The sequence below is a fragment of the Caretta caretta genome, chromosome 6 (assembly GCF_965140235.1).
Source record: "Caretta caretta isolate rCarCar2 chromosome 6, rCarCar1.hap1, whole genome shotgun sequence".
Lineage (NCBI taxonomy): Eukaryota > Metazoa > Chordata > Testudines > Cheloniidae > Caretta > Caretta caretta.
The window spans coordinates 57,843,385-57,868,590 of NC_134211.1; the positions used below are offsets into that span (position 1 = coordinate 57,843,385).

At 43.5% G+C, this 25,206-nt stretch overlaps 1 long non-coding RNA gene across 2 annotated transcripts in view; it reads right to left on the minus strand.

The window, feature by feature from the left end:
• Positions 1 to 18,237: 18,237 nt before the first annotated feature.
• Positions 18,238 to 25,206, minus strand: part of LOC125638981 (uncharacterized) — a 29,152-nt gene continuing 22,183 nt past the window's right edge. For both annotated transcript variants that reach the window (XR_012668941.1, XR_012668940.1), the window contains exon 3: positions 18,238 to 18,853. This is a non-coding gene — a long non-coding RNA (uncharacterized LOC125638981). The remainder of the gene's footprint in view (positions 18,854 to 25,206) is intronic.

Here is a 25,206-nt window from a genome sequence, read left to right on the forward strand (position 1 = left end):
TAATTATCGAGAGTAAGCAAAATGAAAGGGACAATTACAGAGAGACACATGAGCCAGTCTAATTTGCTATACCAGCTATTAAAAATGATTGAGAAGTTACCCCTCTGCAAATACCCTTTGTTATCTTGAACATGTGACCCTAGGTAATGAAAGCAAGCAGATGTCACATTCCTTCAACAGGAATGTAGGCTTGGGCAGATGGAAGTATGCAATAAAATAGCCTTCCTGAAACAAAACAACACAAGTTAAAACAATCATAAAATTATCGTGATAAAGATTACATAATATTATGATTTGATAAATATATAATTTTTAAATTCCTAGGCACATAACTTTTTCTGTTGTAAAGGTGGAGATTGTCACATAGTGTCTGCACAAGATACTTGCCTTTCTTCCGCAGTTACAGCAGAGAGCAGAATCTAGCATGACGAGTGGGTCAGGCAGTAATTATATCAATGGATATTTCGGGGGCATTCATTCAAGAGTTAAAAAATCCTTGGAGTTCCTTCCTGACAGAGAAGATAAGTCTTTGGTAGAAATATTAGCCTTGATGGATAAATCAAAACCCCATAAACTCTGTTTGCCTGCATGGAGATAAAATAACTACCATACACAGTTGGGGAAAATGAGAGGAAAATATCTAAAGCTCTCAGAGTGCTACAATATCACTCCCTCCTCCATCTCAATTCTATTTTTGACTATAACTGGAAAAAAATTAATTATTCCCAAGAAACAAATGTTTCCCTACTATTTGTAAAGAGCTTAGGGATAGGAACTGTTGCGCATCACTCCCTCTCTACTGTGGAGTCCTTGGAGGGGATTGAATAGCTTGTGTTTATTCATCTTTACTAGCATAACCGGCTGTCAGCGGATTATCTTCTTCTGGCATCGAGATGGCTCCTTTTCACCATAGGCAGCTGCAGAAACAGCAGAGATTTTTGCTGATTTTTGGTTTCCTAGGTCACTATGTCTGCTTTTGGCTGGCTTGAGTGAGCTGTTTGTGGGGGAACTCCCTAGGAGGCCAAGCTGTATACTGAGTCTCTGATTCATATATGAAGAAGGTGGTGGTTTAATTCTTTAAAAAGAATCAAACAATTTCTTCCCTCAGTACTGGAACAAAAATATACAATATTATCACTTTGCCTACTCTTGAATAAGATGGAATTCCATTATCCCCCCAAAAATGTGTTTGCTGTCAGAGATGTCTTAGGTGGGATTGATGCATTTGATTAGACTGGGAATACTTGAGGTGTGCTGGCTTGCAATAGAATTATCTAATATGAGGATTGCCTGAGAGGAGGCAGTCAATTATTATTATTTATGTCCACAAGCCCCAGTCTGATCAGAGCCTCATTGTGCTAGGCACTGTACAAACACATATCACCAGATTTTCTAGTCTGCTATAGCTGCTTTGCCTCTTCGAATTCACCATGGGGTGAAGTAATTCTGCAGTGCTTCTTACCTGGGCCTACACAGAACAACTGAACACCTAGCTATTTATCAACTACCTATCATCTTAATATCTAAGAAATGGGCTGGACTGGAAATATTGAGCAAAGAACAAGAGATCATCCAATCCATCTCCCAAGAGCCAAGGCAGGAATGTTCCCCAAGACATATTTCTAGTATTTTCTTCCCATCTAGTTTAAAAGTCCTAAGTGATGGGGCTCCCACAACTTCTCCTGGGAGACTGATCTACAGCATCATACATCACAGTGTCAGGAAGATTTTCCTGAGATTCAGCCAAATTTTTCCCTTTCTTAATTTCATGCCATTTTGCCTAGTTATATACCTGTGTGTCACACCACTTGATCTTGCAAGTCCTTACATGGTGAACAGCAAGGAATGTAAATTTGTTTCACTCCAGCACACGTGGAGGCTACTTGGGGTAAGTGTGTTTAAGCAGTCAGTGTCATCCTCTGTTTTGGAAAAGTGTGTGAGGTCCCTTATGCAGCTGTTCCCTTACTCTTAAGAGCTAAAGGCTTAAAAAGAAAAGAGGTGGAGTATGGCTGGAGAATGGGCATTTCAAAAACGACATGAGTTTTAGGCCTTGTCTAAACACAAAGTTATAATAGTTTTAACTCATTTTAGACACTTCTTTAGTTCAATCAGTGCAATTCCCTTGTGTGGACCCTTATAAATCAGTTTCAGAGTGCCTTTAAATTAATATAAAATTTCTTTATACTGATTCAAAAGGGTTCACATAAGAGGGTTGCACCAATTCAACTGAATTAGTTTCTAAAACAATTTTATTAAATTGATACAACTTTTGTGTAAAGAAAAGGTCTAAGTTTGATCCTTAATATATCTGTAAGGCACTTAAATATTCAGTCCCTTCTTAGGCCTCACTTCTGCTGCAAGGCCTGAGGAACTTGGCAGCTGCACAGCAGCATCTCATTAATGAAGGATTGAAGTACCCTGTGCTCTCTGTCCAGCTCATCGCTTTTTACCTTATGTTAATACTCACAGGACTCCTCATCTGTACTGGACAGGAAAAGGGCCTACATAATTCTTCTCTTTTGAAATATGTGTTGGTTCTTAGCATGTTCCTCTTTATTAATCTCTTAGGAAAGACATATGTAGCTCTTCTTATCATTCTTCGACAGTCATCCCTTCCAGTTTCCTGATTATTTTTGTTATTCTTCTCTGAATAGCCTCCAGCTTGTTAATATCTTTTTGGCAACATAGGCTAGATCTGCAAAAGGACATAGGCACCTCCATCTCAGGTTTAAGCACCTAGGTCACAGTTTTGGTTCCAGTGAAATCCACAAAACTCCTGCCAAACCCTGTAAAGGTCTAAGTTTTCAAAGTAAGAATTCCCTAGGTGCCTATGGTTCTACCTCTGAGCACGCACACTGCTGCATCTCTCTAGGCATCTGGATGCCTATCTCCCAAGTAAGCCCCAGAGTGATTCACCAATTGGGAAAGATAGGCATTTGTGGGCATAAGTCGCATATAGGACCTGATCCGGTAGGCATGGTCAGGGGCTGCCCAGCTCATCAGGTTCCATTCAGAATCTGACTGGCTGGAGGATGTGTCCCGTTATAACTTTTAGCCTAACAGTTAGTGCACTCATCTGGAACATGGGAGACCTAGTTTCAATTTGCCCCTCTGCTTCACGGGACAAAAGGATTTGAACAAGTGTTTTCTGCCACTGAGCTATGGGATATTCTGATGTGGGGCTCCCTCTATCTCTCCTGTTTAAACTATTCTACTGTGGCTAAATAATGAGAGAGGGTTGAAGAAGGGGGTCTGGATTCAGGGTCCCCCAACTCCCACATAAGGGCCCTAACCACTGGACTACAGAGTCACTCTCTTGTTTAGAGGATTGTGGAAATGTTTGGGAACAAGTCTGAGAGTGGGTGTGCTTTCCTGTTTTCTCTGTTTCTTTCTGTTGGGCAAGTGGGGTTTGTTTTTTTGTGTGTTTTAGTTTTGTGGTTGTAGGTATAATTTCAGGGTTTATTTTGTTTTAGCAGGCTTTTGTCTGCTCTCTGGGCTTACATGGCCAGCTAAAGGGGACAGAGGCCTCAGATTGTTATGAATCCTGAGGGTTTAACCCATAGTCATGCATTGTGGATTTTGCTTCCAGATTCAGCCTCTGTGGAGTAGGGTATTCTAGCTCTGGGGAATGTGACTGGATTTTAAAATGTGAGAACTGCTTTCCTCATGAACAACACTATTGTGGTTCAGAGTAGCAGCTGTGTTAGTCTGTATTCACAAAAAGAAAAGGAGTACTTGTGGCACCTTAGAGACTAACCAATTTATTTGAACATAAGCTTTCGTGAGCTAGAGCTCACTTCATCAGATGCATTCAGTGAAAAATACATTAGGGAGATTTATATACATAGAGAACATGAAACAATGGGTGTTACCATACACACTGTAACGAGAGTGATCACTTAAGGTGAGCCATTACCAGCAGGACAGCCAAGGGGGGAAACCTTTTGTAGTGATAATCAAGGTGGGCCATTTCCAGCAGTTGACAAGAAAGTCTGAGGAACAGTGGGAGGTGGGGAATAAACATGGGGAAATAGTTTTTCTTTGTGTAATGACCCATCCACTCCAGTCTTTATTCAAGCCTAAGTTAATTGTATCCAGTTTGCAAATTAATTCCAATTCAGCAGTCTCTCGTTGGAGTCTGCTTTTGAAGCTTTTTTGTTGCAACTTTTAGGTCTGTAATCAAGTGACCAAAGAGATTGAAGTGTTCTCCAACTGGTTTTTTAATGTTATAATTCTTGAGGTCTGATTTGTGTCCATTTATTCTTTTACATAGAGACTGTCCAGTTTGACCAATGTACATGGCAGAGGGCCATTGCTGGCACATGATGGCATATATCACATTGGTAGATGTGCAGGTGAACGAGCCTCTGATAGTGTGGCTGATGTGATTAGGCCCTATGATGATGTCCCCTGAATAGATATGTGGACACAGTTGGCAACGGGCTTTGTTGCAAGGATAGGTTCCTGGGTTAGTGGTTCTGTTCTGCGGTGTGTGGTTGCTGGTGAGTATTTGCTTCAGTCTGGGGGGCTGTCTGTAAGCAAGGACTGGCCTGTTTCCCAAGATCTATGAGAGTGATGGGTCGTCCTTCAGGATAGGTTGTAGAGCCTTGATGATGTGTTGGAGAGGTTTCAGTTGGGGGCTGAAGGTGATGGCTAGTAGCATTCTGTTATTTTCTTTGTTGGGCCTGTCCTGTAGTAGGTGACTTCTGGGTACCTTCTTGGCTCCGTCAATCTGTTTTTTCACTTCAGCAGGTGAGTATTGTAAGTTCTAAGAATGCTGGATAGAGATCTTGTAGGTGTTTGTGTCTGTCTGAGGGGTTGGAGCAAATGCGGTTGTATTGTAGAGCTTGGCTGTAGACGATGGATTGTGTGGTGTGGTCTGTATGAAAGCTGGAGGCATGTAAGTAGGAATAGCGATCAGTAGGTTTCCGGTATAGGGTGGTGTTTATGTGACCATTGCTTATTAGCACCATAGAGTCCAGGAAGTGGATCTCTTGTGTGGACTGGTCCAGGCTGGGGTTGATGGTGGGATGGAAATTGTTGAAATCATGGTGGAATTCCTCAAGGGCTTCTTCAAATCAGTGTCACAGCTATGGGTACCCACATGGCCCCACAGAATGCCAACATTTTTATGGCTGACTTGGAACAACGCTTCCTCAGCTCTCATCCCCTAATGCCCCTACTCTACTTGTGCTTCATTGATGACATCTTCATCATCTGGACCCATGGAAAACAAGCCCTGGAGGAATTGCACCATGATTTCAACTATTTCCATCCCACCATCAACCCCAGCCTGGACCAGTCCACACAAGAGATCCACTTCCTGGACACTATGGTGCTAATAAGCAATGGTCACATGAACACCACCCTATACCTACTGACCGCTATTCCTACCTACATGCCTCCAGCTTTCATCCAGACCACACCACACAATCCATCGTCTACAGCCAAGCTCTACAATACAACCGCATTTGCTCCAACCCCTCAGATGGACACAAACACCTACAAGATCTCTATCCAGCATTCTTAGAACTTACAATACTCACCTGCTGAAGTGAAAAAACAGATTGACGGAGCCAAGAAGGTACCCAGAACTTACAGTACCCACCTGCTGAAGTGAAGAAACAGATTGACGGAGCCAGGAAGGTACCCAGAAGTCACCTACTACAGGACAGGCCCAACAAAGAAAATAACAGAATGCTACTAGCCATCACCTTCAGCCCCCAACTGAAACCTCTCTAACACATCATCAAGGCTCTACAACCTATCCTGAAGGACGACCCATCACTCTCATAGATCTTGGGAAACAGGCCAGTCCTTGCTTACAGACAGCCCCCCAGACTGAAGCAAATACTCACCAGCAACCACACACCGCAGAACAGAACCACTAACCCAGGAACCTATCCTTGCAACAAAGCCCGTTGCCAACTGTGTCCACATATCTATTCAGGGGACATCATCATAGGGCCTAATCACATCAGCCACACTATCAGAGGCTCGTTCACCTGCACATCTACCAATGTGATATATGCCATCATGTGCCAGCAATGGCCCTCTGCCATGTACATTGGTCAAACTGGACAGTCTCTATGTAAAAGAATAAATGGACACAAATCAGACCTCAAGAATTATAACATTAAAAAACCAGTTGGAGAACACTTCAATCTCTTTGGTCACTTGATTACAGACCTAAAAGTTGCAACAAAAAAGCTTCAAAAGCAGACTCCAACGAGAGACTGCTGAATTGGAATTAATTTGCAAACTGGATACAATTAACTTAGGCTTGAATAAAGACTGGAGTGGATGGGTCATTACACAAAGAAAAACTATTTCCCCATGTTTATTCCCCACCTCCCACTGTTCCTCAGACTTTCTTGTCAACTGCTGGAAATGGCCCACCTTGATTATCACTACAAAAGGTTCCCCCACCCCCACCCTGGCTGTCCTGCTGGTAATGGCTCACCTTAAGTGATCACTCTCGTTACAGTGTGTATGGTAACACCCATTGTTTCATGTTCTCTATGTATATAAATCTCCCCACTGTATTTTCCACTGAATGCATCGGATGAAGTGAGCTGTAGCTCATGAAAGCTTATGTTCAAATAAATTTGTTAGTCTCCAAGGTGCCACAAGTCCTCCTCTTCTTTTTACTAATATGTTTGTTGCCTCGCTTAGCCTTGTTGAGCAGGTGGCTGTGGAGAGGATTGGGGTGTGTGTGTCCCTGTTGTGCCCCTCCCAACACCTGCAGTTAAAGTCACTATCTAGAGACTTGGCAAGTTATGGTGACTATCACTTGCCCTTCCAGGAGGATTCATTTGGGCTGTAAAGCCCCAGGGGTTCAGCATGTCTCATCCTTTTGGAGGCAGGTTTACGAGATAGTAAACAATGGTTCCAAAGTGTTTAAAAGTTTCCCTGAAGTATAGGATTGGGGAAAGTGATTACATTGCGTTTGTTGCAACTGAGAACATGGCCTGTTTTGGTTGTGGGAGGGTGACACGTTCAGTTAATCAGTGCCCTAAGAAGAGGAATGTTCCCCCATGACTGGGAATGTGGGCGTTTCTAAGAGTAAAGCACAGCATGAGGTGGCGGTGGCAGAGACTGGGTTCCAACAGGCTCCAGGTGTCTTTGGGAATGTTGATTCTGGGGAACTAGTCCCCCTTTACAACCTGGGGAGATGGTATTATTGGTTCTGTGGCTCCTGACTCAGTGGCATCTCAGTCTGAGTCTGTTGCTATGGCATCCATGGCCTGGGCTGAGGATTCTGGCTTTCTGGCAAAGCCTTAAAGCACAAAACAGCTACTGAAGGTGGAGGAGGCTCCAGTTTCTGAGGGTCCTGCAAAGCAGGCTAGTTTGGTCTGTGCAGTTGGGAAGCACACTGACAGTGGTTCTTTGGTTGGGGACATGGAGAATTCTCAGGTAGTAATTTTGCCCCCTCGGTCCCAGCAGTCCCCTCCCTCCAGTCTCTTTGGCGTTCCCTCCCTTGAGGTTGGTAGGGCTTCTGAGTCTGAGTGTGTGGGGAATGAAGAAGTCAGATTCTGTGGGTTCTGAACTCCTTGAAAGAGGGGTATACCTCAGGTGCTATAGGTAGGTTTCTGGATAAGACTAAGGGGAAACATGGAGCAGAGGTGACAGATTGGTTTCTTGACCTTAACCTGCCTTTGTTGTCCGCTCAGTTTACTATGAGACACGTCTCTGTATCTGAATTTCACAAACAGAAGTGGTACAGATTGAAGAAAATTATGACCAAAGTGCATGTCTCTTTGAACAGTGCAAATGTTGGGGATTAATGGATACTGGAGAAGTTGGTAGTTCTGTTTGAGATTTTTGGGCATGGGGGGTACTATCTGTCTTTTTCTTATTTTTTCTGATGAATACTGGGTCTGATGGACAATTTTGTATGTGGCTCTCTGAATGTGAATAGGTGTGGGGACATTAAAAAACATATGGCTCTTTTTGAGTACCTGTCCCAGAAAAAGGTGGACATTTAATTTTTGCAAGAGACTCACGCAGATGCAGGCAACCAAACTGACTGGCTTGCTGATTAGAGAGGAGAGGTTTTTCTGAGCCATGGGTCCACTGTAAGTGCAGGGCTTGCCATTCTCTTTGTGGACAAGGTGAAGCTTGACTTGGTGGTTGTGCAAGAAGTTCAGGCAACTTTTGAGCAATATCAGTGTTTTAATGTCTATGCTCCTACTGCTGTGTGTGTGTGTGTGTGTGTGTGTTTTCAGAGCAGCAGCCGTGTTAGTCTGTATTTGTGAAAAGAAAAGGAGTACTTGTGGCATCTTAGAGACTAACAAATTTATTTGAGCATAAGCTTTTGTGAGCTACAGCTCACTTCGTCGGATGCATTCAGCTTGGGTGCTCTCTTGACAAATTGTTTAATAAGTGATATTTTAATGGGGGTGTGTGTGATTTTAATTGTACTCTTAAGCAGAGATTGGATAGGAAGTATTTGGAACCACATCCATTGTCTGCTCAGCAACTTGCAACTCTTTTATAGCCTTCTGACCTGACTGATGTGGGGTGAATTTTTCACCCTTACGCACGGCAGTACACTTTGTCGAGTGCTAGTCCCAGCTCTTTATGGCCTGTTTGGACTGTTTTTATGGTTTTACTCATTTCTCTCATTTGCTTTCTAGTTGCACTCTCCCCACTGGGATTTCAGATCATGGTTTGGTCTTATTTGTGTTCTCTCTTCCTTCTATGGAAAACTGTCATCATACTAGCATTTTAACACCTGCATACTACAAGATGCTCACTTTCACGACACATTTGATGGAGCCTGGGCTGCCTCAAAGGATCTTTTCCTCTCCTTCAGCCAATGGTGGGAGGTGGGTGAAGTAAATTTAAATCTTTTTGTCAGCAATACACACAGCAGACAAACCTGGGACTTTGCCAGAATATGGAGGAGTTAGAGTTGGGGATCGTGGAACCTGAAAAATCCTTCCATGGCATTTGCTGGGTTGCAGGACAGCTTGAAATATAAAAATCGGCTCCTGTGGGACCTCTTAGATAACAAAGTTCACAGTGCACTGGGTAGGGCCTGATTTCAGGCCTTTCTCAAATTGATGCGCCTACTCGGTCTGTCTCTGGCCTGGAAAAAAACATGTGGCATGGAAGATGGTTGGCCACTTTAAGATGACATCAGGCCAAGTGCTTTCAGATCCTGTGAGGATTAGGAACTTTACTGTCGATTTTTTTTCTCAGACATGTATGTGGTGGAGCCAGTATGGCCATCTGAGACTTGGTGGCTCCTTGAGGATCTTTTTAGGATCTCAACATTGGATGTGGACAGACGTGAACAGGAGCTGACACTCTCAGAATTGACTTCTGCCCTAAATAACTGTGCTCCAGGGAAGGCACCTAGTATTGATGGTTTGTCTACTGAGTTTTCTAAGTCTTTTGGACCCTTCCTGGGCCTGACTTGCTCCAGCTTTTTCAGGAAAGCATCAGAGAGAAGATATTGCCACTCAGATATCATCAAACAGTTCTTACCCTGTTACGTAAGAAGTGGCACCTTGGGGAGATGAATTGGAGACGCGTGTCCCTGCTTTGTGCCAACTCTAAACTTTTTTCAAAAGCCTTGGCAAATAGACTGAAAACTGTTATTGGTTCAGTCATGCATCCTTGATCTGACCTTTTGTGTACCCAACAGGTCCATTTTTGATAATCTTTTCCTACTGTGGGATGTAATTTAGGCCTCAAAAATGTTTGATTTGAATATTGGGTTTATTTCCCTTGACCGAGAGAGAGCCTTGATCACGTAGATCAGGATATTTGTTTTGCACCCTTTGTGCTTTTGGGTTTGGGCCCAGGTTTATTAGTATTAAATGATGATATTGATACAATAGGCACGGGCGCCAACTCTTGTCGGTGCCGGTGGGTGCTCGCGCTGCCCCTCCCTCCCCCATTAGATCCCTCCCCAAATCCCCAGCCCTGCCTCCTCCCCAAAGCGTGCCACGTTCCCCCTCCTCCCCCCTCCCTTCCAGGCTTGCCACACGAAACAGCTGTTTCACTGCACAAGCACTGGGAGGGAGGGGGGAGAAGCAGGACCCAGCGGCGCGCTCAGAGGAGGAGGCGGAGGTGAGCTGGGGTAGGGGAGCGGGGGGAGAGCTGCCAGTGGGTGCAGAGCACCTACCAATTTTTCCCCGTGGGTGCTCCAGCCCCGGAGCACCCACAGAGTCGGCGCCTATGATAACAGGCATCACAGAAACCTGGTGGAATGAGAATAATCAATGGGACACAGTAATACCAGGGTAAAAAATATATCAGAAGGACAGAACAGATCATGCTCGTGGGGGAGTGGCACTATATGTGAAAGTGTAGAATCAAATGAAGTAAAAAAACTTAAATTAACTAAATTGTACTATAGAATCTCTATGGATAGTAATTCCATTCTTGAAAAAAGAATATAGCAGTAGGGCTATATTACAGACCACCTGACCAGGATGGTCATAGTGACTCTGAAATTCTCAGGGAGATTAGAGAGGCTATTAAAATAAAAAACTCAATAATAATGGGGGATTTCAACTATCCCCATATTGACTGGGGACAGATCACCTCAGGAAGGGATGCTGAGAGAAAGTTTCTTGACACCTTAAATGACTGCTTCTTGGAACAGCTAGTCCTGGAACCCACAAGAGGAGAGGCAATTCTTGATTTAGTTCTAAGTGGAGCCCAGGATCAGGTCCAAGAGGTGAATATAGCTGTACTGCTTGATAATAGTGACCATAATATAAATAAATTTAACATCCCTGTGGCAGGGAAAACTCCACAGAGGCCCAACACTGTAGCATTTAATTTCAGAAAGGGGAACTACACAAAAATGAGGAGGTTAGTGAAACAGAAATTAAAAGGTACAGCGCCAAAAGTAAAATCCCTGCAAGCTGCATGGAAACTTTTTAAAGACACCATAATAGAGGCTCAACTTAAATGTATACCCCAATTTAAAAAACATATTAAGAGAACCAAAAAAGAGCCACTATGGTTAAACAACAAAGTAAAAAGCAGTGAGATGCAAAAAGGCATCCTTTAAAAAGTGGAAGATAAATCCTAATGAGGAAAATAGAAAACAGCATAAACTCTGGCAAATGAAGTGTAAAAATATAATTAGACCAAAATAGAATTTGAAGAACAGCTAGCCATAGACTCCAAAACTAATAGCAACATTGTTTGTTTTTTTAAATGCATCAGAAGCAGAAAGCCTGCTAAACAACCAGTGAGGCCACTGGACGATCAAGATGGTAAAGGAGCACTTAAAGACGATAATGCCATTGCAGAGAAACTAAATGAATTCTTTGCATCCGTCTTCACTATTGAGGATGTGAGGGAGATTCCCAAACCTGAGCCATTCTTTTCTGGGTGATGGAACTGTCCCAAACTGAGGTGTCATTAGAGGAGGCTTTGGAACAATTTGATAAACTAAACAGGAATAAATCTCCTGGACCTGATGGTATTCACCCAAAAGCTCTGAAGGAACTCAAATGTGAAATCACAGGACTACTAACTGTCATCTGTAACCTATCATTAAATCAGCTTCTGTACCAAATGACTGGAGGATAGCTAATGTGACACCAATTTTTAAAAAGGGCTCCAGAGGTGACCCTGGCGACTACAGGTCAGTAAGCCTCACTTCAGTACCAGGCAAATTGGTTGAAACCGTTGTAAAGAACAAAATTGTCAGACACATAGGTGAACATAATTTGTTGGGAAATAGTCAACATGGCTTTTGTAAAGGGAAATCATGCCTCACCAATCTACTAGAATTCTTTGAGGGGGGTCAACAAGCATGCGGACAAAGGAGATCCAGTGGACATAGTGTATTTAGATTTTCAGAAAGCCTTTGACAAGGTCCCTCACCAAGGGCTCTTAAGCAAAATAAGCAGTCATGGGATAAGAGGGAAGGTTCTCTCATGGATTGGTAACTGTTTTAAAATATAGGAAACAAAGGGTAGGAACAAATGGTCAGTTTTCAGAATGGAGAGAGGTAAATAGTGGTGTCCCCTAGGGATCTGTACTGGGCCCAGTCCTATTTAACATATTCATAAACTATCTGGAAAAAGGGGTAAACAGTGAGGAGGCAAAATTTGCAGATGATACAAAACTACTCAAGATAGTTAAGTCCCAGGCAGACTGCAAAGAGCTACAAAAGGATCTCTCAAAACTGGTGACTGGGCAACAAAATGGCAGATGAAATTTAATGTTGATAAATGCAAAATAATGCACATTGGAAAACATCATCCTAACTATACATATAAAATGATGGGGTCTAAATTAGCTGTTACCACTCAAGAAAGATCTTGGAGTCCTTGTGGATAGTTCTCTGAAATCATCCACTCAATGTGCAGCATCAGTCAAAAAAGCAAACAAAATCTTGGGAATCATCAAGAAAAGGATAGATAATAAGACAGAAAATATCATATTGCCTCTATATAAATCCATGGTACACCCACACCTTGAATATTGTGAGCAGATATGGTTGCCCCATCTTAAAAAAAGATATATTGGAATTGGAAAAGGTTCAGAAAAAGGCAACAAAAATTATTAGGGGTATAGAACAGCTTCCGTATGAGGAGAGATTAATAAGACTAGGATATTTCAGCCTGGAAAAGAGGCGACTAAGGGGGGGATATGATAGAGGTCTATAAAATCATGAGTGGTATAGTGAAAGTAAATAAGGAAGAGTTACTTACTCCTTCTCATAATACAAGAACAAGGGGCCACCAAATGAAATTAATAAGTAGCAGGTTTAAAACAAATACAGTGTTGGCTATTTTTTTTAACGCAACGCACTGTCAACCTCTGGAACTCCTTGTCAGAGGGTGTTGTGAAGGCCAATACTATAACAGGGTTCAAAAGGGAGCTAGATAGGTCCATCAATGGCTATTAGCCATAATGGGCAGGAATGGTGTCCCTAGCCTCTGTTTGCCAGAAGCTGAGATTGGGTGACAGGGCATGGATCACTTAGAATCATAGAATATCAGGGTTGGAAGGGACCTCAGGAGGTCATCTAGTCCAACCCTCTGCTCAAAGCAGGACCAATCCCCAATTTTTGCCCCAGATCCCTCAATGGCCCCCTCAAGGATTGAACTCACAACCCGAGGTTTAAGCAGGGTAATGCTCAAATCGCTGAGCTATCCCTCCCCCCACTTGATGATAACTGGTCTGTTCATTCCCTTTGGGGCCACTGTCAGAGGACAGGATACTGGGCTTGATGGACCTTTGGTATGACCCAGGATGGCCGTTCTTATGTTCCTGTCATTCAGTTAATCTATTAAGTCTACTTAAGGTGAATGGTGTTTTGAGCACCCACTTTCTATTCTATAGGGGAATCAGATAGGGTTGTACCCTATTTAGGTTATTGCATGTTTTTTCCTTCAAACCTTGGTTATGCATGCTATGCAAACGCCTTTCTGGCCTTTCTTTCCCTTTTCCAGCTTGTACTCTGGTGGTGATCTCTGTATATGCTGATAATATGACTGTGTTAATTACTCATGATTACAATGTCCAGGTTTTGACTGAATGTCAGCACACTCTATTCAGTAGGCTTCCTTAGCTTGCATAAATTGGGGGAAGACTGAAACACTCCAGCTGGGGGCTTGGGTGATCTCCTATCCCCCGACTTTTCCATGGGGGCTATTGTGGTGCCGAATTGGCTTTAAGGCACTGGGAACTATGCTGGGACAGGAAGATATTTTGTGTTGGGATTAGAAGGGAGTTATGGAAAAGTTGGAGGGGAGGTTGCAAAGGCGCAAATGATGTGTGTGCCTCAACTAATTTTACATGGGTCTCAGCTGATATCTTAGCTGTCAAGCTTGATTTTCATTATATTTGCTGAGTTTCTTGATTTTTATCAGAGGTGGAACCAGCCCTTCCTAGGGGCAGAATTGCCAATCTGGATGGTTACCTCCTTGAGTGAACCATTCCTGATTCTACTAATGTTTCTATTTTCTAGCTTGATGTCAAGTATCGGGGTAGCTGTGTTAGTCTGTATCCACAAAAACAACAAGGAGTCTGGTGGCACCTCAAAGAGTAACAGATTTATTTGGGCATAAGCTTTCATGGGTAAAAGCCCACTTCTTCATGCCCAAATAAATCTGTTACTCTTTAAGGTGACACTGGACTCCTTGTTGTTTTCTAGCTGTTACTCCTGCTATGGATTGGGATGTTGACAAGCCTGGCAGCTTGCTTGCCCTCAGTGGGTCTTTTTGAATTTACCTTTAATAGCTTAGGCTATAATCATTGTATATGCCTGTGGTAAAGATTCATCATTTTTGGATGCTTGTTGATTATCCCAATGTGGAATGGAGATGACAGCTTCTAGAGGCAGACTCCAGCCTGGTGAACTGTGTACGAGCCTCTGATTGCAAAGAGGATAGATGATCTCTAATGGAGAATTCTTCATGGGGTTATTTCCACAAATGTGTTTGTGCATTGTTTGACTCCGCAGGTGTCTGTGTCATGTCCTTTTTGTGACATGGAGGACAAATGCATTTGTTTTGCATATGTTTCTTGTTCCAGGTTACAGCCATTATTAGTATTTTTTTTTTTTTTACCTCCAGGTATTTTTTGGTTAATGTCCCTTGATTTTTTCTCCTACTGTATTTATTTTTACTGTTAAGTACAGATTCACAAATACATCTATGGTATGTCTTGGAAACTTTATTTTGGGTCAAGCAAAGATGGCCCTTTGGGGAGGGGGGAAAAAAATTTAGGTGCCGTTGACACTCAGCATTGCAATGCTTAGATACCTTTTTGTTTCACACCCATATTGCTCATAATACTGTAACATAATATTCTAGGTGCATTACGGTGCTCCCAGACCTCTACAGAGAGAGATTATGATCTCCCCGGTCCATGACATGATTTCTTTGGATATTATTATTTATTGGTGTTACAGTAGCATCCAAAGGCCCCAATCATAACTAGAGCTCATTGTATTAGATGGTGTAGAAAAATAAGACCTTGCCCCATTCCCAAAGATCTTACAATCTAAAAAAGACACCTGAAAAGAAAGAAATTGATAAAACATACCGGTACAGAGTGCAGGGCAATGTTGGATAAGTATTTCATTAGCTTTTCTATATTTATATATAAAAGTTATCCTCAACTGCCCGCTTCCAAATGACTGTTAGTTTTCTTTTCAATTTTAATTTTTACCCAGCCTAATTTCTATTTTTATTTAACACAACCTATTTCCCCCTCTATTTCACTGTTGCCCCTTGATTTACCATGTTGTTTTATTTATATTCAGTTATTTTAAGAACAAAAATGCAAAATTCCTCTTTGCCAAAGTTCAACCAAAACTCTCAGGCATAGCCTCCCACATCGAGAGTACAACCCACACTCTTAATTAAAGGGCTGTCTGTGCATCTGTCTGTCAGCAGAGGAACACTCTCTACAATACAAAATTAGATCGAATTTATAGAAGTCGGTTTTTTAGAAATCGTTTTTATATAGTTGATTGTGTGTGTCCCCACACAAAATGCTCTAAGTGCATTAACTCGGCGGAGTGCTTCCACAATACCGAGGCTAGCGTCGACTTCTGGAGTGTTGCACTGTGGGTAGCTATCCCACACTTCCCGCAGTCTCCGCCGCCTGCTCAAGGTTTAGCTGATCACCATATTTGGGGTCGGGAAGGAATTTTCCTCCAGGGCAGATTGGAAGAGGCCCTGGAGGTTTTTCACCTTCCTCTGTAGCATGGGGCACTGGTCACTTGCTGGAGGATTCTCTGCTCCTTGAATTCTTTAAACTACGATTTGAGGACTTCAATAGCACAGATATAGGTGTGAGGTTTTTTGCAGGAGTGGGTGGGTGAGATTCTGTGGCCTGCGTTGTGCAGGAGGTCGGACTAGATGATCATAATGGTCCCTTCTGACCTAAATATCTATGAATTCTGGGTTGAGATCCCAATGCCTAATGGGGCAAAAACATTGTCGCGGGTGGTTCTGGGTACATGTCGTCAGGCCCTCCCTCCCTCCATGAAAGCAACGGCAGACAATCGTTTCGTGCCTTTTTTCCTGAGTTACCTGTGCAGACACCATACCATGGCAAGCATGGAGCCCGCTCAGCTCACTGTCACTGTATGTCTCCTGGATGCTGACAGATATGGTACTGCATTGCTACACAGCAGCAACCTATTGCCTTGTGGCAGCAGATGGTGCAAGAGGCCTGATAACTATCGTCGTCATATCCGAGGTGCTCCTGGCCGCCTCGGTAAGGTCAGTCAGGAGCGCCTGGGCAGACATGGGCGCAGGGACTAAAATAGGAGTGACTCGACCAGGTCATTCTGTTTAGTCCTGCCAGCAGTCCTATTGTACCGTCTTATGGCGAGCAGCCAGGAGATGAGGATGACTTGCAGTCCTACTGCACCATCTGCTGCCAGCCAAAGATCTAAAAGATAGATGGAGTGGATCAAAACAAGAAATACACCAGATTTGTTTTGTATTCATTTGCTCCCCCTCCCTCCCTCTGTGAAATCAACGGCCGACAATCGTTTCGGTGAGGTCTGTCAGGGGCACCTTGAAAAGTTTAATAGAGATTCAGTCCTGCCTGAAATACTGGGGGGAGGGATAGCTCAGTGGGTTGAGCATTGGCCTGCTAAACGCAGGGTTTTGAGTTCAATCCTTGAGGGGGCCATTCTGTGTGACAGTTGTTTTTGTTTCTCCTTGATGTAAAGCCACCCCCTTTGTTGATTTTAATTCTCTGTAAGCCAACCCTGTAAGCCATGTCATCAGTCGCCCCTCCCTCCGTCAGGGCAATGGCAGACAATCGTTCCGCGCCCTTTTTCTGTGCAGACGCCATACCATGGCAAGCATGGAGCCTGCTCAGATCACTTTGGCAATTAGGAGCACATTAAACACCATGCGCATTATCCAGCAGAACATGCAGCACCAGAACCTGGCAAAGAAAAACTGGGTGAGTAGGCGACGTCAGCGCGGTGACGAGAGTGATGAGGACATGGACACAGACTTCTCTCAAAGCACAGCCCTGGCAATGTGGGCATCATGGTGCTAATGGGGCAGGTTCAAGTGGTGGAATGCCGATTCTGGGCCCAAGAAACAAGCACAGATTGGTGGGACCACATAGTGTTGCAGGTCTGGGATGATTCCCAGGGGCTGCAAAACTTTCGCATGCGTAAGGGCGCTTTCATGGAACTTTGTGACTTGCTTTCCCCTGCCCTGAGGTGCAAGAATACCAAGATGAGAGCAGTCCTCATAGTTGAGAAGCGAGTGGCAATAGCCCTGTGGAAGCTTGCATTGCCAGACAGCTACCGGACAGTCAGGAATCCAATTTGGAGTGGGCAAATCTACTGTGAGGGCTGCTGTGATGCAAGTAGCCAACACAATCAAAGATCTGCTGATATCAAGGGTAGTGACCCTGGGAAATGTGCAGGTCATAGTGGATGGCTTTGCTGCAATGGGATTCCCTAACTGTGGTAGGGCCATAGACGGAACCCATATCCCTATCTTGGCACTGGAGCACCAAGTCAGCGAGTACATAAATCGCAAAGGGTACTTTTCAATAGTGCTGCAAGCACTGGTGGATCACAAGGGATGTTTCACCAACATCAATGTGGGATGGCCGGGAAAGGTACATGACGCTCGCATCTTCAGGAACTCTGGTCTGTTTCAAAAGCTGCAGGAAGGGACTTTCTTCCCAGACCAGAAAATAACCACTGGGGATGTTGAAATGCCTATAGTTATCCTTGGGGACCCAGCCTACCCCTTAATGTCATGGCTCATGAAGCCATACACAGGCAGCCTGGACAGTAGTCAGGAGCTGTTCAACTACAGGCTGAGCAAGTGCAGAATGGTGGTAGAATGTGCATTTGGACATTTAAAAGCACGCTGGCGCAGTTTACTGACTTGGTTAGAGCTTACAAAACCAATATTCCCGGTGTCATTACTGCTTGCTGTGCACTCCACAATATCTGTGAGAGTAAGGGGGAGATGTTTATGGCAGGGTGGGAGGTTGAGGCAAATCACTTGGCTGCTGGTTACACGTAGCCAGGCACCAGGGCGGTTAGAAGAGCACAGGAGGGCGCGGTGTGCACCAGAGAAGCTTTGAAAACCAGTTTCATGACTGGCCAGGCTACGGTGTGAAAGTTCTGTTTTGTTTCTCCTTGATGGAAACACCCCCCACCCCTTGGTTCGCTCTACTTCCCTGTAAGCTAACCACCCTCCCATCCTCCCTTCGATCACCCCTTGCAGAGGCAAAAAAGTCATTGTTGCTTCACATTCATGCATTCTTTATTAATTCATCACACAAATATAGGGGGATAACTGCCAAGGTAGCCTGGGAGGGGTGGTGGAGGAGGGAAGGTCAAAGACACACAGCACTTTAAAAGTTTAAAACTTATTGAATGCCAGCCTTCTGTTGCTTGGGCAATCCTCTGGGGTGGAGTGGCTGGGTGACCAGAGGCCCCCCCACTGCTTTCTTGGGTGTCTGGGTGAGGAGGCTATGGAACTTGGGGAGGAGGGAGGTTGGTTACACAGGGACTGTAGCGGCAGTCTGTGCTCCTGCTGCCTTTCCTACAGCTCAACCATACGCTGCAGCATATTAGTTTGATCCTCCAGCAGCCTCAGCATTGAATCCTGCCTCCTCTCATCACGCTGCCACCATCTTTCAGCTTCAGCCCTCTCTTCAGCCCGCCACCTCTCCTCCTGGTCATTTTGTGCTTTCCTGCACTCTGACATTGTCTGCCTCCATGCATTCGTCTGTGCTCTGTCAGAGTGGGAGGACAGCATGAGCTCAGAGAACATTTCTTTGCGAGTGCATTTTTTTTTCCACCTTCTAATCTTCGCTAGCCTCTGGGAAGGAGAAGATCCTGTGATCCCTGAAACACATGTAGCTGGTGGAGGAAAAAAAAGGGACAGTGGTATTTAAAAAGACACTTTTATAGAACAATGGGTACAGTCTTTCACAGTAAACCTTGCTGTTAACATTACATACATGTGCTTTCGTTACAAGGTCGCATTTTACCTCCCCCCACCATGTGGCTAGCCCCTCATCCCTCCCTGTGGCTAACAGTGGGGAACGTTTTCTGTTCAGCCACAGGCAAACAGCCACACTGGCCAAACAGGAAATGAAATTCAAAAGTTTGGGGGCCTTTTCCTGTCTACCTGGCCAGTGCATCTGAGTTGAGAGCGCTGTCCAGAGCGGTCACAATGGAGCACTCTGGGATAGCTCCCACAGGCCAATACTATCTAATTGTGTCCACAGTACCCCAAATTCGACCCGGCAAGGCCGATTTCAGCGCTAATCCCCTTGTCAGGGGTGGAGTAGAGAAATCTATTTTAAGAGCCCTTTAAGTCGAAAAAAAGGGCTTTGTTATGTGGACAGGTGCAGGGTTAAATCAATTTAACGCTGCTAAATTTGTCCTCAACTCCTAGTGTAGACCAGGGCTAAGGTTGCAAAGGAAGTTCCCATATCTGTGAAGGTGCAGCAACTGGAAGAAGTCCCTGACCTTCCAGGAGGTGGTGAGAACTCTTACCTCATGTGGTTGATCCCAAGAGTGTGTGGATGGTTGGGGTTGGATAGTGAGGCCTAAGTTAAGGTTCTGAGGGGGTGAGAAAAAAGGCCTACAAAATATTGGTCAACTGACAATAGACAGATTCAGAGCATAGGTGATTGTCTATTTATTTTTTTAAAGTAAGTATTCAGTGTTGTATATATTTTGCTGATCTCCCTCTCCCTGACTCTCCATATGTTACTTGTCTTTGGTGGGGGAAAAAGTAAAACTAATAAGTCATATACCTATTGTTTCCCTTTTTGTTTACAGTATTGTTGCAGCTGTGTTGGTCCCAAGATATTAGAGAGACAAGGTGGGTGAGGTAATATCTTTTGTTGGACCAACTTTTGCTGGTGAGAGAGACAAGTTTCACCTGAAGAAGATCTCTGTGTAGCTTGAAAAAGATATTACCTCACCCAGCGTGTGTCTTTAATATAATTTCCCTGACAACTTTACATACAATTTGTATCCTGTACCCCCTCCCTTTGTCTGCTTTTTGTCTTACACTGCAAGCATTTCAGGGCAAGGACTGTGTCTAGTGTGTTAATAACCTGAAGCACTATGGGGACCTGATCTGACTAGGGCCTTTTTGGTGCTACCTCAAAACATACAAATACATAATATTTTACATTTTTAAATAAAGGCTAGGAGAGTCGTGATTCTAACTCAGGCCTGGCTTATACTTAAATCATAGGTCAACCTGGCTACCTCACTCAGGGCTATGAAAACTTCATCTAATCCCCCCACCCCATTGTAGATGCAGCTAAGTCGATGGAAGAATTGTTAGATCAACCCAGTCACCATCTCCCAAGTGGGTGGATTTACTATAGTTATGGGAAAAACTTCTGTTACTGTAGTAAGTGTCTATGATACAGTGCTACCACGGAATAGCTGCAACTGTAGCATTTGTAGTGTAGAGACACACCCTCATTCACTGCAGTAAAAGATAGGTAGGAACACACTTATCTTCTCAGGTGGATATCAGTCTGTTTCTCCCTCTCTTTTTGTTTGTTTCAATTTTTCCCTGATTCTATTGGTTCATTCTTCTGCTATAACATTTTGTTTTCCTCAACTGAGTCAAATCATTTTCCTTACAGAGTTCTTCTCTGATAGTTTACACTGAATGCTCATGACCTGTTCCCTTTCCCCCTGGTCTGTTCCCAATCCTGTTCCTTCTCAAGGGTATCGTGCTGCTGTAACTACACTCTCTTCAGACCTTTCTCTTGTCAACTACCCAGTTTGACTTGCCACTATCCCTAGAAGTCATAAGTGCTGTCATACGCAACTGTTACCCTCCCATAATGCTATCCCCAACTACATTTTCCTGTCAGACTTCAGCTTCTCACTTCCCAATGATCATTCTTGCATTTTATTTCTCAGCTGTCCAGTCCCCAACTGGCACTCCTGCCATTTTCAAATATCACTAATAGTGGTAATTCCCAGCTACCCACTCCACTTCCCTACTTACTGCCCACTCCCCAACTGTCAATTCCACTGCACACTCTCTGTCACTCCCAATTGCCCATATCCCAACACTCATTCTCTATTATTCCCAGTTGACCAAATATAATTCACTGTCACGTGCTGCCTCCTCCATATATCACCTGTAACTGTCAATATCTGGCAGCTCTTCCACCCCTGAAATGTCAATCCCCCAGCTCCAGTTGTTCCCTCCAACTGTCACTTCCTGTCACCCACACTGGCACTCCATACTCCCCAGTTGCCACCTGCCTACTGTCACTCCCTACCATTTCCCAGCAACTGTCATTCCAACTGATATTCCCTCTTACCCCCAACTGTTACTCCTTGTCAACCTAGCTGTAACTACCCAACTCGCACAAATTGTCACTCTCCACAACTGTCACTCACTTTCATTACCCACACCCCAAGCTGAGATTCCCCACACATTGAGCCATGAAGGACATCCCATTCCTGTGCTCAGTCTGGCGAGGTCCAGGAAATGGCCCAACCTTCCCATTCATCCCTCAGCCCATCTTCTCTCTTTCTCCCTGGCCTTGCCTTTACTGCTATAAAAGCTGCTTTTCTTTTTTTGCCTGAGGGTACCTAATGCACATGAGCTACCTCAAGGTAAAAACAGTGAAGACAAGGCTCTTTAGTTTTACCTCGTGGTAAAATTAGGCAAGGTCAACCCCAGGTAGGGGGACAGTGTGGACAGTAAGGATCAGAGGAGAGAGGGGTAAATGGGAAGGGGGAGGAAGCTGATGGGTACAGGGCAGAAGAGGGGAAATGCGAAAACCTTGGGGCAGTAGAGGTGGAAGGAAGCAGAAGAAAACAGGAAATTGGGGTTGGGAGGATGTCTGGGAAGATATGGACAATGGGCTAGAGGCAGGAGTAGAGAGGGAAAATAGGGTGTGAGGAAAAGATAGGAGTAGAGGATGGGGCTCCAGAGGAGATCAGGAGAGATGGAGGGGAAGGAATGAGAAAAGAGGAAACAGCAGACATGTTATGGGAGAGGAGAGACTAGAGGGAGAGAGTAATTAAAGGTGAAGTTCAAATTGGAAGCAAGGAAGGAAAACACATTGGAGAAGGTAGAAGAGAAAAATATAGGGAAAGGAGATGTGAAAAAAACAGTCCCAGAAGAGATGAGGGAGACTACAGAAGAAAATTGGGGGTGGTGGGGGAGAGAGAGACAGGGAAGGAGAAAATTGGGAGGCAAGAAAACAGGAGAGAAATTAACAAATAAGACTTCAGTGATTCTAAAACTATATTATGAAGAAATGGTTAAAATTGTTTAAATTCTGCAGAAAAGATAAATCAAAACATAGGAGATAAACGGGGAAGGAGAACAGCAAGGTAGGCAGTGTTTTTTATAATCGTTCTATTAAAAAGTCTGATGCTGAATGTTTAGCAGAATTTTGTAAAATGTGTTTGATATAAATAAACCACACACACGCTTTTAAAATATTGAAAAAATTCCAAAACAAGGCTAAGCCATCTCCCCCTGTCCCAACCCTCATTGTAAATCCTTGGAACACTCTAGGCTCCCTCACCTGCAAAAGAGGCATCATCCAAAACATTACATTTTTTGTTTGACTGGCAGTCTTGAGGAAAGAAGATCCCTCCATGTGTAAACCCCATTTCTTACCATAACCTGTCTCAGGCAGCAATAAATCTTCCAGCCATTCACTGCAGTGAGAGAGATGGTAGATAGGAACTCACTCATCTTTTCAGGCTTATTTCACAGTCTGCTTTCCTTTCTCTATTCTCACTTTCTCCCTGGTTCTGTTTTTGTTTTTTTTTCTTTCCCTTTCTTCAGCTTTCACTTCTGGTCACTGCTCTCAAACAGTTTACTCCGTTTCCTACTCTCCATTCTTCTTTGGATTTTACTAATTTTATTCCCATCCTGGTGGGTGCCCTGTTGCTATCACTGACCCTTTATTTAGGTCTCTCCCTTTCTCTTCAGCTGCCCAACTCTAATTGCCATTTTCCAACTACCAGTCTACCACTATCTATCTGGTTAAGCAGTTAGGTTGCACCCATCACGATATCTGAATACATTGCCCAAATATCATTCATGACCCGCATCCCATGGAACCTTCTCTTTCCAATATTCCACCCTTTCTGTTTAAATGTCATCTAAGATATTTCCTTTGCTGTTTTGAACAGCATTAGAGAGGGAAGAAAATATCCCTTTATGTATAACCTCACTGCACATCTCCAGTCACTTACAGTTCTTACCCAAATTCTCTGATCTCTGGTCCCCTCTTTCGTAATTCAAAAGATCTTTTATCTCTACTGATCTCCACCTCTGATCCAAATTATTTTTAATCTGAGCTAACTGATCTCTGATCTAAAGTGCAGAATTCTTGATTTCTCACTCCTTCTCCCATCATTCCATATAGGCTATTTCCCCATCCTGGAATGACCTGCCATTTCTTCTTTCCCCCCCTCCCACCCCACCCCCACATCCTTGATTTCTGATTGTTTGACAGTCAGAAAGCCAGTCAGCAACCACACAACAATGACAAAGCATTGCTATTTCAATCTCGTAAGCATCATCATGTTTACATGTTCAGGAAGACTGAAGCTCTGTTTAATATAATAGACATGTGAGCAAGGAAAAAACAACTTGACTGAAGCCGGTTAAGAGATTAACATATTCCTGGGACAACTAAATTGCTGGAACCCCCCCTTTTTACTCTTCCCAGGGGCTAAGGATGAAGGGCTAAAGGCAACATGCCCTCTTTGAACCATCCTTTCCTAGATAGATCCTGGGTATGTGGTATATACCCACATGTAGATACTAGGGCTGTTAAGCGATTTAAAAAATTAATCATGATTAAGCATGTGATTAAAAAAAATTAATATATTGATTTCTATTACAACACAATACAAAATGAATGATGCTCACTTTATATTTTTATTACAAATATTTGCACTGTAAAAAAACAAAAGAAATAGCACTACAGTACTTGTATTAGGCGAATTGAAAAATACTCTGTCTTTAACATCAAAGTTGGACTAAAAATGTAGAATTATGTACAAAAAAACCCTTCATTCAAAAACAAAACAATGTAAAACTTTAGCTCCTACAAATCCACTCAGTCCTATTTCTTGTTCAGCCAATCACTCAGACAAATAAGTTTTGTTTACATTTTCAGGAGATAATGCTGCTGTCATAAATATACAGGGAAGGGTAACCACCTTTCAGTATACGGTGTTATAAAATCCCTCCTGGCCAGAGGCAACATCCTGTTACCTGTAAAGGATTAAGAAGCTCAGCTAACCTGGCTGGCATCTGACCCAAAGGACCAATAAGGGAACAAGATACTTTCAAATCTTGGAGGGTGGGGGGTGGGAAAGGCTTTTGTTTTGTGCTCTTTGTTTACGTTTGTTCTCTCTTGGGACTGAGAGAGGCCAAACAGAAATCCATCTTCTCCAACCCATCCTAATCCAAGTCTCCAATATTGCAACCAGTAAAGGTAAACCAGGCAAGGCAGATTAGTTTATCTTTTGTTTTATGTGAATTTTCCCTGTTTTAAGAGGGAGGTTTATTCCTGTTTTCTGTAACTTTAAGGTTTTGCCCAGAGGGGGATCCTCTGTGTTTTGAATCTGAATACCCTGTAAAGTATTTTCCATCCTGATTTTACAGAGGTGATTCTTTTACCTTTTCTTTAATTAAAATTCTTCTTTTAAGAACCTGATTTTTCATTGTTCTTAAGATCCAAGGGTTATGTCTGTGTTCACCTGTACCAATTGGTGAGGATTATTATCAAGCCTTCCCCAGGAAAGGGGGTGTAGGGCTTGGGGGGATATTTTGGGGAAAGACGTCTCCAAGTGGTCTCTTTCCCTGTTCTTTGTTTAAAACGCTTGGTGGTGGCAGCATACTGTTCAAGGCCAAGGCAAAGCTTGTACCTTGGGGAAGTTTTTAACCGAAGTTGGTAAGAATAAGCTTAGGGGGTCTTTCATGCAGGTCCCCACATCTGTACCCTAGTGCTCAGAGTGGGGAAGGAACCCTGACAGCTGCCCACTTCTTATTTACAATGTCACCAGAAAGTGAGAACAGGCAATTTGCATGGCACTTTTGTAGCTGGCATTGGAAGGTATTTATGTGCCAGATATGGTAAAAACATTCTTATGCTCCTTCATGCTTCAGCCACCATTCCAGAGGACATGCTTCCATGCTGATGACGCTCGTTTAAAAAAATGCATTAATTCAATTTGTGACTGAA